Here is a 15,757-nt window from a genome sequence, read left to right as displayed (position 1 = left end):
GCAGACCAGTGCCTGTGACAGCGTGGTGAGGTGGTATGGAGGGGGGCCAGGGAGACCAAGGAAAACCAAATTTGCATATGATTAAGCCTAGAGTTCTTAAGTAGAGTTAGCTAGTGAAGCTGAATCGGGCCTCTGTATCCCGACACAATTAAATCTTGGAGACAGTTTTGGGTGAAGTAGGAAAAAAATAGCTTTATTGCTTTGCCAGGCAAAGGGGGCCACAGTGTTGCTAATGCCCTCAAAACTATGTGTCCCAACTTAGAGGGGGTAGTGAGAAGTTTTACAGTAGTGTTTCAAAGAGGGCATGATCAGCTCGTGGACCCTCTTCTGATTGGTTGATGGGGAGGTAAGTGGGAGTCAGCATCATCAACCTTCTGTTTCCAACCGGTCTGGGGTCTACATGCTTGTGGGCAGCATAAATTTCTCCCACCTGGTGAGGGTTTCTGTGTCTGCAAAACAGCTCAAAGATATTGTTATGTATATCCCTTGAGGGGAAACAAGGAGCCCACCCCAAGGCTGCACTATTTTTTCTTTTGACTGGTCCTCCCTTCCCTAATTAGCATCTGTTTAGACCTACTCTTGGAACTCAGGGAAGGTCAGGGAGGCTGAATGAAGTCTATTTCCTGTAATCAAGAAATGGGGGTGGGGAGGGGCTTCCCTGGTGGCGCAGTGGTTGAGAATCTGCCTGCCAATGCAGGGAACACGGGATCGAGCCCTGGTCTGGGAAGATCCCACATGCCGCGGAGCAACTGGGCCCGTGAGCCACAACTACTGAGCCTGTGCGTCTGGAGCTTGTGCTCCGTGACAAGAGAGGCGGCGACAGTGAGAGGCCCGCGCACCGCGATGAAGAGTGGCCCCCGCTAGCCGCAACTAGAGAAAGTCCTCGCACAGAAACGAAGACCCAACACAGCCAAAAATAAATAAATAAATAAATTTTTTTTAAAAAGAAAGAAATGGGGGACACAGAAAGGCTTTTGTGCCCCGGAGGGCTCCACAAGGCCCTGCTCTGTATCACTAGGAGGCCCACCCTTCTGGACCCACAAATTAACACAAATTTCAGTTTTTCATCCATGGTCACCAACCCAAGCACAGACAGGGGCCTGTCTCAAGGAAATAAAATTAAGCTCAAGGTTAAGAGAGACAGAGATAGAGACTGAGAGACTCAGAGAAAGAATCAGATACACTGTGAAGTCTCTAAACTGAGTATTTTTGAGGCTGTCCAAGTGAACAGTTAAACCAAACAAACAGAAGAGACAGTTGAAGGCGTGTCCTAGTTCGGTTTTCCCTGAAGGTGACTCTCAGATTAGCATCTCACTGGGTGCAGATTATTTGGAAGGGCATTCTTGAAAGCACCTGTCAGTCAGGAGCTGGGAAGCGAGACAGGAGAACTGGAAACCAAAAGACAGGGAGCCAGTGACCAGGTGCCATTGCAGGTACCACTGAGGACTTCTGCGAGATGGTTTGAACGCGCTTGAGTTATCTCTTATCAACTACAAATTGGCACTTGCCATTGGCACTTGCCATCTACTTCTACAAGGATTAAAACATGAGCTGCTGTGGCCACTGACTTTCAACACCCCCTGAAAGGAGTTCGGGGTGGAGAGAAGAAATGAGGCACTCTGTGCTCTGGGGAAAACTGGCAGAACAGGTCTTCAGATATTTACATATTTTCGGGAGACCATTTTATGAGCCCCATTCATGTATCTCCTCATATCTAGAAAAGCACTAAAAAAATCCTTCATGATGATGTCTGCTCCTAGTGACTAGCGGTAACCTTCAGGAGACTAGCAGAAACTTTCTGCAAAAAAATATGTGCTTGATTGCATGGACTCCCCCTTCACCAAAATCACATATATACTGACCTTCCCCCCTACCTCTTTGGAGCAGTTTCTCAGAGCTATCTGAAATGCTGTCTCCTGAGCTATAGTCCTCTTTTTGCTCCAAATAAAACTGATCTCAGAGAGGCAGCAGTGAGTGGTGGCGTGAAGCGAGATCTTAATTCCCTGCCCACGAATTGAACCTGGGTGGCCTGGGCGAAAACCAGGAATCCTAGCCACCTCACCCCCTGGCTATTGCTCCCAGTGAAAAATGCATCTCTCACGGCAAAAACTGTAAAAACAGGTACAAAGTTTATTGTCGTGGTCCGAAGGCAGGCTGGAAAAGAATTTTCAGACACAAAGACGAATGTAAAGAAGATAGAATTTATTAGAGGGAAGGGTCGCTGCCAGAACAGCGGGCCGACTTCCTAGTAGTCTGGGAGAGTTAAGCCTGAACATGTGCTATTGATCAGTTTTTATAGCCAGAAAACAAAGGAATGGTCTGAGGTGAAAATTTCGTTCACTGGTCGAGGCACATATACCTTCCTTCTCTAGGGTGGGAGTGGGACAGGGCAGATGCCTTTCCTTATTTGGGACAGGTCCCGTTGCCCAGGTGGGCATCGCCCAGGTGGGCATCGCCCAGGTGGGCATCGCCCAGGTGGGCTCAGGAATTTCGTATCCATCACAACATGGTGGGGAGGGCGATTAAGAGTCCGGTAGGGGGTGTAACACTGACACTTTTTCAGGCAGGGCCGTCCTTTGTCCTTGAAGCACCACTGTCCTTGGAGCACCACATTTATTATTAGAGACATAGCACAACAACAAGTGGGAGAGCACACAGAGAAACAGTTTGTTTAGTTAAGACAGAAGCAAGGCAGAGATGCACACCCGGAGAGCAGGGTGTGGGCGTCCTCCCTAATGAGGAGAAGCGCAGTAAAGAGGCAGTTAAGTCATTCATATAGGGCAGTTCTTCCAGGTCCATGTTTACCTTTGGTCAATTATCTGGTTTCTTTTTCCACACCTGACCTGCGCTAGGACCCTCCCCAGCATGCATGCCCAACTTTTTTCCAAGATGGATTACAGCCCAGAGGCCTATGGGACAGCCTTAGCATCACATGTTATGGGGTGGTGCCCCCTCCTTTTTGACCCGCAAGGAGTCTTTCTGCACATGTGCAAATTTTCCCTGGCCCCAAGGATGGGAAATGTATGACCTCTTGATCTTTTAACAGGGTTTAGCCCCTCTTTGTCCCTGCCATAAAAGTGTCCAATGTCAGGTTATTTAGCCTATTCCTGTTTTTGTTTCTTATATTGAAGTGCAGATCTCGAAATATAGACAGGAGTCCGGTCATAAATATGTAGTCCTGGAGCCCGTTTGTCTCTTGCCTCAGGAAATGTAAACAGGGGGCTGGTAATGAATGTCCGGCCTGGAGCCCATCTTCTTCTCACCCCAGGAAGTGTGAACAGGAGGCCAGTTGTAAATGTCTAGCCTGGAGCCCATCTATCTCTTGCCTCAAAACTTAACTCGCAACTCTCCCATTGTGCATTGTTTTCAGTCGCCACTCTCCTGAGAGGCAAGGAATTTGAGGTACCTATCCATTAAATTTCATTTGTTATTTTAAAAAATATTTATTTACTTATTTGGCTGCTCCGGGTCTTAGTTGCAGCACGCGGGATTTAGTTCCCTGACCAGGGATCAAACCCAGGGCCCTGCACTGGGAGCACGGAGTCTTAACCACTGGACCAGCAGCGAAGTCCCTCATTTGTTATTGACTAAGTATTGCTCACAGGAGAGTTAACCCCCTGCACTTTCTGCTTGTCCTGAAGATGGGCTGAGCATATTTCCCAGGCGAGAGAAAGCCCTCAACTGGAGTCATAAGAGTTTGCTGTAGGGAGGTGGGGTGGGGCAAAAATAGCTGGTACTACAAACAAGAAGACATGAGATTCAATACAGAAATCTCGAAAATAAAAAAGAATGCAGTCATTGTGAAAAAAAGTGGACAAGAAAAGCTTTATACCAGACCCAGCTAAAGAACAAGATAATTTAATGAATTAAAAATTAATAATAGAGTACTCACATATAATTCAGAGCAGAGATGTAAAAGAAATCTGAAAACACAGAGCCTGAAGGCTAGATAGAGGTGCTGCAACAATCATGTGATAGAACTTTTAGAAGAAAAGAGTGGGAGAGCATGTGGAAAGGTAATAGAAGAAGAGATAGTGTAGAGAATTTTCTGGATTCTGTAGAAAGGCATGAATCCTTAGGTAAAAATAAACTTTAATCCATAGCTAAACACATTGTTACCAAACTGCAAAATATAAAACACAAAGAAACAATCTTAAAAAGCATCAGAGAGATACGAAAACTTATAAGAGAGCATCATCAGTTAACCTGCTAGCAGACTTCTCAACAGCAATAATAGATGCTAGAAGAGGATACATGATAACCTCAAAATGCTGAGCTTTATAATACCCAGTGGACTCTCATTCAAGAGCAAGGGCAAAACAAAGACATTTTCAATAGAGCAAAGAATATATATATATATATATATATATATATATATATATATATATAAAATCATTGGCAAAATATAATAGTACATGTAATAGATACTATTAAATCTAAATATGAAGAGATAATACTAAGTTTGTGCATTAAAAAGAAGCAACTTCTATTTATAGCAGTATGGAGGAAATTCCCAAATAAAACAACTGATAAAAAAATGCTGAATAAAATATTTTCAAGCATATATTTTTAAGGCCATTGATGAGCTGGCAAGTTAGCAAGGTCAAAAGCAGTAAATGAAGGCAGTAACCCAGAGAGGTGAGTAAAGACTGAAGTCTGCTTTCTCCTTGGGAGAATTTGCCACACTGGATGAACTTGAATTTCAATTATTATGGCCTTATGAGATACGGGCATTGGAAAGTCCAAATGGAGAAAGCAATAGGCAATAGCTTCAGTGTAAGGATGAACTAGAAATAACGTTCTCCCTTCCCACCCCACCATCTCACCTACCCATCCACCCTTCCATCCTTTTCTTATGCACACACCTACCAAGAGACAAACAAATGAACAAAAATCACAAAAAATAACTCACTTGTTAAGAGCTTTGCCAATCAGTGAACTACTGGAGGAATTTTCTTTTCCTATGATGATTTGTAACTACAGGTTTTTCTCATATGATTTTGCAGCTTGAGTTTATAGTATCTGGGTGATCCTGAATGACTTAAACCAAGAATTTAGCTTAAAGTAGTCCTACTGCATGATTCCACTTATATGAGGTATCAAAAATAGTCACATTCAGAGAAGCAAAGAATTAAATGGCAGTTACCAGGAACTGGGGGTGGGGGTGGAGATGAGGAGTTATTAATCAATTGGTATGAAATTTCAGTTATGCAAGATGAATGAGTTCTAGAGATCTATCATACAACATGGTGCCTATAGATAAAAATACTGGATTGTACATGTAGAAATCTGTTAAGAGGATAGATCTCATGTTAAGTGTTTTTATCACAATAAAATAAAAATAAATTAAAAATAAAAAAGCAAGTGAAAAAATAAAGTATGCAGTCCTGAGCTAGGTATATCCTGAGGTGCCTAAAGTATCTAAAACTAACCTTCAATATTGGATTCAAAGAATTTCCACAGGCTAGTTTTCAAGAAATATGAGCTCTTAGTAATGATAGAGGGAGAGAGAGGGAAAGAAGGAAAGAAAGGAGAGAGGGAGGAGAGAAGGAAAACAAAATGCCCAAGTGATTAAAATAGTAGAATAAGGATGATATATTTCAATGATCCAGTATATCCAGAAACTGACTAAAATAAATTTCAAAAAAAGGAACAGAAAAATTAGAGAGAGGGAAATAACCAAAGGATTAACATGAACAATGAATTACCTAAGTCACAGAGTATTCTAATACTGTAAACAGTGACTACTGATTTAAAAAAAAAAACAACACATCACAACATTGAGAAGCTCAGAGGAGGGACACCAGGCTTATATTATGCGTGTTCAATGATGAGATAAGGACTCTAAAGGAAAGATCAAGAAATCTTACCTAGAACTATGTTACCTAGGTACTATGTTAATCTGTGTTCCATAGAATGTAGATGAATGCAACAGAATGAAAAATGATTTTCCTTGGATAGTTGGAATCAAAGGGTGAAGTCGTAGGATAGTTATTGCTGTTTTTAGGCATAAATCTTGTAGTGCTCTTTGGGTTTTAAAAAGATTCGATTTCTGGGGATGCTGGGGCTTGAAAAATATATATCCAGAGAAATTGGGTAGTTCCTCATAGATGTTTCCATTTTAGACTCTGGTGAGTTGGATGATAAATAGTTAATGATTTCTTCTGGCAAGCAGAAATTTAGGTTCCTCTATGTGGCTGTCAATGTGGATGGGCTTCCCACTATACACATGACACATTTCCTAATAATTATGGACATTGTTATTTCATTAACATCAACCAATAAAAAACTAATTATAAAGTGATTCATTTTTATTGGTCTGTTTATTAAAATCATAACATAAAATGCAGACTTTCTAGTTTATAGTGTGGAGAAAGACACAGATTAAATGGGAATTTTAAACGTGTTCCTCTGATATCAGATATCAGATTAAGAATTTGATTGGTTCATTCAATTTTGGGGGAAAAGAAAAGGAAAGGGAACTAAGAGCAAATTCACTCTTTATTGGAGCCAGATGTTCTTGAAAAAGAGTGTCTAAAGGGAAATACTTAGCACAAATTAAATCTGTATTAACCTAAATGTTGATCTTTCCAAAAGTTGACTTACAATTAACTGTGTGAATTTGGTCTTATGTTTGTATCCTATTTCTTAGTGTGTGGATCTAGTTACTTTCTTTTAAACTTGTTGTTTTAGGGTTAAAATAGAAGGAGTTGCTTATTACTCTTCAGGTGGGCTGCAATTTACCCACTCCTTCACAGTTTCCACCATTTTGAAACAGTAGCCAACATTGCTGCATAACAAAGAAGGCTGCTATGGCTAGCCCAAACTATGCAATGGCCATGGTTTTGCTTCTTGATAGCATTCTCAGTCGTTCTCCACCATGGATCACAATGACCACTTAATGACAAAAAAGCAGTATGACCAGCCACCAAGAGAGAAACAAGAAATCTCCAGAACTGTCGTTGTAGCAGAGTAAAAAAATGATACAGTAGCACCTCATTAAGTCAGTAGAACCTCAACATTCTCATGCAATTATATAGTAATTGGTGGTAGAGAGCAGAAGAATGAGGAGAGAAAAATGTCACCTACTCTCTCTATAGCAAGACATTAGACTTAACTCACCCTGTCTGAATGGCTTTGGAGCTGCGGACAGCCTGGGTCCTCGCCAAGCCTCTGAGAGTGAGAGGTGCCGAGACCCGAAAGCGCTTGACTATCAGTGTGCATTTGTGTCCTTGGCTGACAGCTGATCAACCCCAGTTTTGACAGTTACTTTTGCAAGTATATAAAAGCAAAATGCACCAAGCTGTTTATTTTCACTTTTTTGCCTTCGCCTATTGTTAGGTTTGTTTCCCCAACTGATACCACTTACTCATTCTCTAATAATCTTGTTGCCAACTCTTGGGAATGGTGGCAGAATGTAAACAACAATTTTTTTCTAAATAAAGAAAAAGAATTCTGTTCCAGATATTTTAAACTTTAACATATATTCTACCGGATGAAATTTAACAAGATAGTATGTTTATTTGATCAAAAGATAGCTTGGTTGAAGAGAGAGAAAGGTAAAACATACAAGTTAAAAAACAAATGAGGCCTTAAGGAATCACTACATCTTCAAAAATAGGGATGGAATTTTTTTCTTTTTCTCTGAGCAAGTGGGACTGAAGCTGTTTACATGTACTCCAAAGCACAAAGTTTTGAATTTCATGATGTCCCAATAATAAAAAAATAATTGAACCCAGCACTTAATAAATATGATTGATTTTGATGAACCTCGTAGCTGAATGTTAATAAATATCTCCCTTTAAATTCATCTTCTACTTCTGAAACTTGGAGATACATGTATAGATATATGATTTTATAAAGTGGATAGACAAATTATTCTGGGTTATTTTATAAGACTCTACATACCTTTTACAACCTATTACATCTAGGAAGAATGTATGGACATTTGCCTCACAATATGTTCTTATGGCTTCTTGTGTTTTATATGCTACTTTTCCGGTGATAAAAAATCTTTCTTACAGCATAAGGATTTCTTACAGCATACAGGATTATTCCTGTGACATTTCTGCTGACTCATATGTTGAGAACTAAGATTCAGAATACATTACCAGTATCTGGGAAGTACTTAATGGTTTAAAATTAGAGCAGTAATTGAAATATTTTCTTACCATTTTGATAAATGTTTATTGAGAAGGAGATATGTTCTTTGTACTTTTTTGAAAAGAACCATACTGATCAGAAAAAAAAACATGTTTTTGAAAGAATTAAATAAGGAAAACATACCCCACCCAACTACCCTTCATTTGGAAAAGCCAACATCACTTTCAGCTCCCATATCATCCATCCTAAGTGTTCCATCTTCTGTTGCCTTTATTACCCAGTGGATGTCATTGTTTTCAGACCTTCATTGTGCTGGATCATTTTGTAATAATAGCTGGATCTGAAAGAGTCCTGTGTTTGTCACACACACTTCCAGGTCGACAAAGTACAGTCTATCTGACAGAATGCAGCTTTCAAAATCTGAACTAAAAAATAGATCTTTCACAGGGAATTAGTACTAATAATTTAGGAGTCTTTCAGAAAATAAATGCTACTTTGATATAACAGAATTTTGTTAAATTTTCCAATTCAAACATATCTATCACATACATGAGTCACCTGGGCTTTTACTTATTTATTTATTTTAACATCTTTATTGGAGTATAATTGCTTTACAGTGTTGCATTAGTTTCTGCTGTGTAACAAAGTGAATCAGGTATATACATACGTATATCCCCATATCCCATCCCTCTTGCGTCTCCCTTCCACCCTCCTTATCCCAACCCTCTAGGTGGTCGCAAAGCACCGAGCTGATCTCCCTGTGGCATGCAGCTCCTTCCCACTAGCTATCTATTTTACATTTGGTAGTGTACATATGTCAATGCTACTTTCTCACTTTGTCCCAGGTTACCCTTCCCCCTCCCCATGTCCTCAAGTCCATTCTGTACATCTGTGTCTTTATTCCTGTCCTGCCCCTAAGTTCATCAGAATCTTTTTTTTTTTTTTTTAAGATTCCATATATATGTGTTAGCATACGGTATTCGTTTTTCGCTATCTGACTTACTTCACTCTGTATGACAGACTCTAGGTCCATCCACCTCACTACAAATAACTCAATTTCATTTCTTTTTATGGGTGAGTAATATTCCACTGTATATATGTGCCACATTTTCTTTATCCATTCATCTGTCGATGGACACTTCAGTTGCTTCCATATCCTGGCTATTGTAAACAGTGCTGCAATGAACATTTTGGTACATGACTCTTTTTGAATTATGGTTTTCTCAGGGTGTATGCCCAGTAGTAGGATTGCTGGGTCATATGGTAGTTCTATGTTTAATTTTTTAAGGAACCTCCATACTGTTCTCCATAGTACCTGTACCAATTTACCTTCCCACCAATAGTGCAAGAGGGTTCCCTTTTCTCCACACCCTCTCCAGCATTTATTGTTTCTAGATTTTTTGATGATGGCCATTCTGACCGGTATGAGGTGACACCTCATTGTGGTTTTGCTTTGTATTTCTCTAATGATTAGTGATGTTGAGCATCTTTTCATGTGTTTGTTGGCAATCTGTATATCTTCTTTGGAGAAATGCCTATTTAGGTCTTCTGCCCAATTTTGGATTGGGTTGTTTGCTTTCTTGATATGGAGCTTCAAGGGATGCTTGTATATTTTAGAGATTAATCCTTTGTCTGTTGCTTCATTTGCAAATACTTTCTCCCTTTCTGAGGGCTGTCTTTTCATCTTGTTTATTGTTTCCTTTGCTGTGCAAAAGCTTTTAAGTTTCATTAGGTCCCATTTGTTTATTTTTGTTTTTATTTCCATTTCTGTAGGAGGTGGGTCAAAAAGGATCTTGCTGTGATTTATGTCAGAGAGTGTTCTGTCTATGTTTTCCTCTAAGAGTTTTGTAGTGTCTGGCCTTACATTTAGGTCTTTAATCCATTCTGAGTTTATTTTTGTGTATGGTGTTGGGGAGTGTTCTAATTTCATTCTTTTAAATGCAGCTGTCCAGTTTTCCCAGCACCACTTACTGAAGAGGCTGTCTTTTCTCCATTGTATATTCTTGCCTCTTTTATCAAACATAAGGTGACCAAAGGTGCCTGGGTTTATTGCTGGGCTTTCTCTCCTGTTCCATTGATCTATATTTCTGTTTTTCTGCCATATTATCTTGATTACTATAGCTTTGTAGTATAGTCTGAATTCAGGGAGCCTGATTCCTCCTGCTCCATTTTTCTTTCTCAAGATTGTTTTGGCTATTTGGGGTCTTTTGTCTTTCCATACAAATTGTGCAATTTTTTTGTTCTAGTTCTGTGAAAAATGCCTTTGGTGGTTTGATAGGGATTGCGTTGAATCTGTAGATTGCTTTGCGTAGTATAGTCATTTTCACAATATTGATTCTTCCAATCCAAGAAAATGGTATATCTCTCCATCTGTTTGTATCATCTTTAATTCCTTTCATCAGTGTCTTACAGTTTTCTGCATACAGGTGTTTTGTCTCCTTAGGTAGGTTTATTCCTAGGTATTTTATTCTTTTTGTTGCACTGATAAGTGGGAGTGTTTCCTTAATTTCTCTTTCAGATTTTTCATCATTACCGTCTAGGAATGCAAGAGGTTTCTGTGCATTAATTTTGTATCCTGCTACTCTACCAAATTCATTGATTAGCTCTAGTAGTTTTTTGGTAGCATCTTTAGGATTCTCTATGTAGAGTATCATGTCATCTGCAACAAGTGACACTTTTACTTCTTCTTTTCCGATTTGGATTCCTTTTATTTCTTTTTCTTTTCTGATTGCTGTGGCTAAAACTTCCAAAACTCTGTTGAATAATAGTGGTAAGGGTGGGCAACTTTGTCTTATTCCTGATCTTAGAGGAAATGTCTTAAGCTTTTCACCACTGAGAATGATGCTTGCTGTGGGTTTGTCATATATGGCCTTTATAATGTTGAGGAAAATTCCCTGTATGCCTACTTTCTGGAGAGCTTTTATCATTAATGGGTGTTGAATTTTGTCAAAAGCTCTTTCTGAATCTATTGAGATTATCATATGGTTTTTATCCTTCAATTTGTTAATATGGTGTATCATGCTGTTTGATTTGCATATATTGAAGAATCCTGCATTCCTGGGATAAACCCCACTTGATCATGGTGTATGATCCTTTTAATGTGCAGTTGGATTCTATTTGCTAATATTTTGTTGAGGATTTTTACATCTATGTTCATCAGAGATATTGACCTGTAGTTTTCTTTTTTTGTGACATCTTTGTCTGGTTTTGGTATCAGGGTGATGGTAGCCTTGTAGAATGAGTTTGGGTGTGTTCCTCCCTCTGCTATCTTTTGGAAGAATTTGAGGATAGGTGTTAGTTCTTCTCTAAATGCTTGTCGCCTGTGAAGCCATCTGGCCCTGGGCTTTTGTTTGTTGGAAGATTTTTAATCACAGTCTCAATTTCAGTGCTTGTGATTCATCTGTTTATATTTTCTATTTCTTCCTGTTTCAGTCTTGGAATGTTATACCTTTCTAAGAATTTGTCCATTTCTTCCAGGTTGTCCATTTTATTGGCATATAGTTGCTTGTAGTAATCTCTCACGATCCTTTGCATTTCTGCAGTGTCAGTTGTTACTTCTCCTTTTTCATTTCTAATTTTATTGACTTGAGTCTTCTCCCTTTTTGTCTTGATGAGTCTGGGTGATGGTTTATCAATTTTGTTTATCTTCTCAAAGAACCAGCTTTTAGTTTTATTGATCTTTGCTATCGTTTCCTTCATTTCTTTTTTATTTATTTCTGATCTGACCTTTATGATTTCTTTCCTTCTGCTAACTTTGGGGTTCTTTTGTTCTTCTTTCTCTAATAGCTTTAGGTATAAGGTTAGGTTGTTTATTTGAGATGTTTCTTGTTTCTTGAGGTCGGATTGTATTGCTAAAAACTTCCCTCTTAGAACTGTTTTTGCTGCATCCCATAGGTTTTGGGTCGTTGTGTTTTCATTGTCATTTGTTTCTAGGTAATTTTTGATTTCCTCTTTGATTTCTTCAGTGATCTCTTGGTTATTTAGTAGCATATTGTTTAGCTTCCATGAGTTTGTATTTCTTACACTTTTTTTCCTGTAATTGATATCTAGTCTCATAGCGTTGTGGTTGGAAAAGATACTTGATATGATTTCAATATTCTTAAGTTTATGAAAGCTTAATTTGTGACCCAAGATATGGTTGATCCTGGGGAATGTTCCATGAGTACTTGAGCAGAATGTATATTCTGTTGTTTTTGGATGGGATGTCCTATAAATATCAATTAAATCTATCTGGTCTATTGTGTCATTTAAAGCTTGTGTTTCCTTATTTATTTTCTGTTTAGATGAGCTGTCCATTGGTGTGAGTGAGGTGTTAAAGTCCCCCACTGTTATTGTGTTACTGTCTATTTCTTCTTTTAAAATTTTTAGCAGTTGCCTTATGTACTGAGGTGCTCCTATGTTGGATGCATATATATTTATAATTATTATATCTTCTTCTTGGATTGATCCCTTGATCATCATGTAGTGTCCTTCTTTGTCTCTTGTAGTAGTCTTTATTTTAAAGTCGATTTTGTCTGATATGAGTATTGCTACTTCAGCTTTCTTTTGATTTCCATTTGCCTGGAATATCTTTTTCCATCCCCTCATTTTCAGTCTGTATGTGTCCCTAGGTCTGAAGTGTGTCTCTTGTAGACAGCATATGTACTGGTCTTGTTTTTATATCCATTCAGCCAGTCTATGTCTTTTGGTTGGGGCATTTAATCCATTTACATTTGAGGTAATTTTCGATATGTATGTTTCTATTACCATTTTCTTAATTGTTTTGGGTTTGTTTTTGTAGGTCTTTTCCTTCTCTTGTGTTTCCTTTCTAGAGAAGTTCCTTTAGCACTTGTTGTAAAGCTGCTTTGGTAGTGCTGAATTCTCTTAACCTTTGCTTATCTGTAAAGGTTTTAATTTCTGCATCAAATCTGAATGAGATCCTTACTGGGTAGAGTAATCTTGGTTGTAGGTTGTTCCCTTTCATCACTTTAAATACATCCTGCCACTCCCTTCTGGCTTGCAGAGTTTCTGCTCAAACCTCAGCTGTTAACCTTATGGGGAATCCCTTGTATGTTATTTGTTGTTTTTCCTTTGCTGCTTTTAATATTTTTTCTTTGCATTTAATTTTTGATATTTTAATTAATATGTGTCTCAGTGTGTTTCTCTTTGGGTTTATCCTGTATGGTAATCTCTGTGCTTCCTGGATTTGATTGACTATTTCCTTTCCCATGTAAGGGAAATTTTTGACTATAATCTCTTCAAATATTTTCTCAGACCCTTTCTTTTTCTCTTCCTCTTTTGGGACCCCTATAATTTGAATGTTGGTGCATTTAATGTTGTCCCAAAGGTCTCTGAGATTGTCCTCAATTGTTTTCATTCCTTTTCCTTTATTCTGCTCCCTGGCATTTATTTCCACCATTTTGTCTTACAGGTCACTTATCCTTTCTTCTGCCTCAGTTATTCTGTCATTGATTCCATCTAGAGTATTTTTAATTTCAGTAATTGTGTTGTTCATCACTGTTTGTTTGCTCTTTAGTTCTTCTAGATCCTTGTTAGATGTTTCTTGTAAATTCTCCATTCTTTTTCTGAGGTTTTGGATCATCTTTACTATCATTACTCTGAGTTCTTTTTCAGGTAGGTTGCCTATTTCATCTTCATTTATTTGGTCCTGTTGGTTTTTATCTTGTTACTTCATCTGTAACATATTTTTTTGCTGTTTCATTTTTTTTTTTTTTTTATGGATGGTGCTGTATTACTGTCTTACTGGTTATTTGGTCTGAGACATCCAGCACTGGAGTTTGCAGGCGGTTGGATAGAGCTGGGTCTTGGTGCTGAGATGAGGACCTCTAGGAGGTCTCACTCTAATTGATATTCCCCGGGGTCTGAGGTTTTCTGTTAGTCCAGTGGTTTCGACTCCGAGCTCCCACCACAGGAGCTCACGCCCGACCTCCGGCCTGGGAACCAAGATCCCACAAGCTTCGTGGCATGGTAAAAAAAAAGAAAGAAAGAAAGAAAGAAAAAAAGGGGCAGTACAATATCAAAGAATACAAAACAAAATAAAATTAGAAGATAAAAAAATATTAGGAAAAATATAACTATAATTGAAACAACTGCAACAAGGTAAAATAAAATCACAACAGAAAAAAATAAAAAAAGGGGGTGGGGAACAAGCCAAAAGGAGAGATCACTAACAAAGTGTAAAGAATAAAGTAAAATTAGAAAACATAAAAGATTTATTAGGAAAAATGAAAATATGAAAGAATCAACAACAATAAACCTAAAAGAGGAAAAAAGAAAAAAAAAAGGCTTGGCTATGGGGGTGGAGTTTAGGCAGGGGTGGAACTTAGGCAGGGGTGGGGTTTAGGGTGGGGTGGGGCCTAGATGGGGCCTAGATGGGGCCTCTGCTTAGGACCTGCATGGATGGGAGAAGCACCATGTGGAAACGAGGGCTTTCGGAGTGTGGAGTTCTGGCGTTTGGAGGTAGGACCCTGATTGAGGGTGTATAGGTGGGGCTTAGGCCCAGCGAGCTGCAGAGGGTCTCCAAGTGTAGAGGTCGGGCCCTGGGTGAGAGGTAGGGGTGGGGCTTGGGCTCTGTGCGCAGGAGGGAGGCTCCGAGAGCAGAGGATTAGGCCCCGGAGCCCAGCAGGCTTCCCAGTGCCTAAGTGGACATGGAAGGCACAGGCCCTGTTCCCTTCCATTCCTTCGTGCCTCTGCCCCACCATCTCCCCCATACCCATTGGGCCCCCTAACCATGGGTGGCTCCCATTGGGTGTAGGAACTCCTTCTTTCCCCCAGCTGCCCCTCAGGGGTGCAGGTCTGGGAGGTCCAGCCTTTACTTTTGCTCCCCCTTCCCTCCCTCCCACTCTCTCAGGACCTGCATGGCTGGAGGGGGCCTCGGTGGGCAGAGGATCAGGCCGGGGAACACAGCAGGCCCCTGGGGTCCCAAGTGGGCATGGGAAACCTGGCCATGCTCCCTTTTGATCCTCTGCCCTCCCAATGGTCCCCCAATTTTCCCCTTCGGGCGTGGGATCCCTTCCCCTCCCTCAGCCACCCTCTGGGGCGCCAGTCCTTTTCCTGCCTCCACTTCTCCTCTCCCTTCACTCCCCCCCACGCCCCAGGACCTACCCAGTCACTGGGGGTTCCTCCTGTCCCCTTTGGTGTCTGTGGTCCCCCACCGGTGCCTGGTAGGTGCCCTTGTGAGGAGACACGGATTCCGCATCCTCCTAGTATGCCATATCCCACCTGGGCTTTTAAATTAAAATGTCGGAAGGTAAATATACAAATGCTTTTCCATACCGTTGTTCTGGCCATATCCATGGATATTCTTGGTGAGAAGGTGGGAAGTGAGTAAAAAAGAATATTAACTGGGCCAATGTGGAAGTAAAAGCTATGAAGCCAAATCTCAATTTCAAGTCCCACTTTGAATCCTCTAGGCTTGGGCTTGGGAATGCACTAAACTTTCCAGAGTGGAGTTCCAGGGACACACTGTTTTTGGTCAGGTTCCATGTGTAAATGATGTTATTTCTAATAAGAGCTGCTATTTCAAACAAGGTCTCCAGGGAGACTCTAGAGAAAAAATGCTGATTAACCATCAATATTTGCTCTGCAGTGTGATCCAACCACAGTCAAGTAAGGAGAACCCACACTAAGACTTAGGTAAGAAATGGGATTAATA

The sequence above is a fragment of the Balaenoptera musculus genome, chromosome 7 (assembly GCF_009873245.2).
Source record: "Balaenoptera musculus isolate JJ_BM4_2016_0621 chromosome 7, mBalMus1.pri.v3, whole genome shotgun sequence".
In the NCBI taxonomy this organism is placed as follows: Eukaryota; Metazoa; Chordata; class Mammalia; order Artiodactyla; family Balaenopteridae; genus Balaenoptera; species Balaenoptera musculus.
This window is presented reverse-complemented; position numbering follows the sequence as displayed.